This window comes from Pteropus vampyrus, unplaced genomic scaffold (assembly GCF_000151845.1).
Source record: "Pteropus vampyrus isolate Shadow unplaced genomic scaffold, Pvam_2.0 Scaffold35, whole genome shotgun sequence".
Classification (NCBI taxonomy): domain Eukaryota; kingdom Metazoa; phylum Chordata; class Mammalia; order Chiroptera; family Pteropodidae; genus Pteropus; species Pteropus vampyrus.
The window spans coordinates 1527313-1530046 of NW_011888816.1; the positions used below are offsets into that span (position 1 = coordinate 1527313).

Here is a 2734-nt window from a genome sequence, read left to right on the forward strand (position 1 = left end):
GCAAGCAGGACCTTGGTCATCTTTTTGGTCTGTGCTATATCTACCTCATCTCTATTGTTGAATACTCGTTGGGCTATCTCGACCAGTTCAGACAGGTTCTTTCCTTCAAACCCTTCCATCTTCTGCAGTTTCTTTCTAATATCTGGGGCCAACTGACTGACAAAGGCTAAATTTACAGCCCTCCTATTATTAGGGTCCTCTGGGTCAATAGGGGTATATAACCAGTACAACTCTAAAAGTCGTTCCAGGAACGCCACTGGTGATTCATCCTTAGCTTGGATGACCTCGCTTACCTTAGATAAGTTAATGGGGTCATCAGGCAGCAGACCAGAGGCCCTGGAGCAGAAGCTGGCGATACCGTTGGAGAGCCTCCTTACCTTAGTCGGTGTTGGGGTCCCAAGGCAGACGGGTGTTCGGGAAAACATGCTGGACGTGGGCCGGATCAGTGGAAGGCTGCCCGTTGGGCTCTAATACCATCCTTGCAGCCTCTCTCAGGATTCGTTCTCGCTCCTCTGAGGACCTGGAGAAGTTGCTGACAATTGTCCCAAGTTGGCTGGTGGGTAAAGAAAATAGTCTCTAGGAGAGAGATTAATCCCTGGGGTTTGTCTGAGAATGAGGGGTTCTGGTGTTTCCAATTGTATAAATTGCTGGTGGAGAAAAGGACATTGACCATGAATGGCCTCTGGGTTTCTCCTCCAACCGGGGATGCCAATTGCCAGAGCAGGGCCAATTGCTGTCTGGTTCGAGGAATCAGGAGCAGGGTCATGGTCTTGTGGGTCCCGATGCACAGCTCCAGTGCGGGCATGGGGAGGGCTCCAGAGAGGTTCTGCCTCCCGGTTGGATGGAGACAGAAACAGGTTACGAGGGGAGTAAGGGAGAGGAGTAGTGATCTCGGAGTCCTCAGGGAGTTTCTGTAAGAGAGGGTAAAGAGAGTTTGGTGTCTGTCCGGACGGTTTCTCCTTTTGCCTCTTCGGTGCTGAGAGAAGGATAGGCTTGGGAATCACCCTTGACTCTTGACCACAGCGGCAGCCCTTCAAGTACTTGGGGGCATCAGAAACGATATCGACCCACACATTGATATATAGAGCCTGATCATGGTGGCCAGGATCTCTGTAGATGATATCCTGCACCTGAAAGGCTGCTAGGTCGAGTAACCCTTCTGATGGCCACCCTGTTCCAAGTGTGGGCCACTCTAATTGGCAGAACCTTTGGAGGTTGAAGGGAGTGACATTAGCTCCGTAGGTTTGGGCACATCTCTTAAAATCCTTAAATTGATTAAGGAGGCACTGCAGGGGGGTAGGACGATTTGAGGAGGAAACCTGACCCATGTTAGTAAAGACAGGCAAGAAAAGAGAAAATCTCCACAAAAGCCAAATAAGCCAGGGCTAGGATCAGCCTCTGTCCTAACGTCCAGTCAGGTGGGGCCATGGAGGCCAGACCTAAGGAAAGAATCAAACTAAGTAAACTTATGAAGGCTAAAGCAATAGGAGGGTAACAGTACATTCAGCCAGTCCAGACAGACAGACACAATACAGACAGACAAGACACACTACAAGTATCACAAAACGCTAGCGCACCAGAAAACTGAATACCCGGAGTCAAGTCTGACGTCTCAGACCTTGACCAGACTAGGGAAGTATTGCTGTATCCAGCCTTCCACTAGTTCCCTTAAGGGCCCACCGACAGACAGATCCAAGCGCAGTCTTACTCACCGGTGAAGCTGCTCCAGATGGCTCGTGCCCAATTGTTACAGAATTAAACCTTTTTGTCCACCTGCCCTCCTGGGCAAGTCTGCCTGGCGTCCGGGGCTGAGGAACGTCTCTCAGCGGCCGTCCCCTGGACGGGCAGGTCCTCGCCCAAGGCGGCTGGAGTCGCGGGTCTTAGGAGATCTCTCCCGCTGGAGAGATCTCGCTGGGGCCTCCAAATGTTATGGCGCGAATGATTCTAAGACCCACGGAGCCAATTGAGATTAATTATGAGCCTTTATTAGCCGGCCAGCGACTGACTCTCTACCACGCAGGGTTAGAGGAGATCAGCCCCGAGCTTCCAGAGGAGGCAGCTTATAAAGCCTCCAACTACATCCTTGAATAAGCAGATTACAAGAAGCAGAAGTTAGCCATTAACGTTTTGTACAAAGATGAATGTATCCGGGGGACTCTCAGATCAAACAGGGCCTAGTAGACAGTTTTATCATCTGCACCTTGGAATTTTGTGCTTCTCCTGGGTCTGGCGCCTGGAGATATCACCCCCCTATAACTGAGTTACTGCTCTCCCTGGGGGCTGGCGCCTGGAGATACCACCTCCCTGAAACTGGAGAATTTCCACTTTACAAGCTAGATATTACTGGTCCCAGTTTTGACCCCCAGCTTTGAAGCCTAGTCTGCCCTGGGTACCCGGGGGACCCCAAGGACAGCCCTGCACACACATTGGGAGGGAGGCGGGGAAACAGGCCAAGACTGACAGAGCTCTAGGACAGTGGAGGGCAGGTGTCCAGTGGGCAATGTGAGGTATGTTGGGGACGAGCCCCAGGTGACTCAGAGAGGCTGGTTAGCACTGACCTGAAACTGGAGAGCAGCCGAGACGTTGGCCCTCCCAGATTCCTAGAGAGGCCGCCAGGGGGCCCAGGGCGGCAACGCGCATGCGCGACCCGATCCGGCGGAGAGACACGCACGGGGCCGACGGTGCGGCCCTGGGAGCCACTGTGGTGGCCGCGGGTGTCGGTGAGCTGCCCGGC

The 2734-nt window shown here is 53.0% G+C and overlaps 1 protein-coding gene across 2 annotated transcripts in view; it reads left to right on the plus strand.

The window, feature by feature from the left end:
• The first annotated feature begins 2630 nt into the window (after positions 1–2630).
• The window catches only part of ZNF445 (zinc finger protein 445), a 26688-nt gene continuing 26584 nt past the window's right edge, over positions 2631–2734 (plus strand). Inside the window, exon 1 of one of the 2 annotated variants that reach the window (XM_011357366.2) lies at positions 2631–2720. The gene's annotated coding sequence lies outside the window, so the exon portion shown is untranslated. The remainder of the gene's footprint in view (positions 2721–2734) is intronic. The other variant, XM_011357360.1, reaches the window with a different exon arrangement.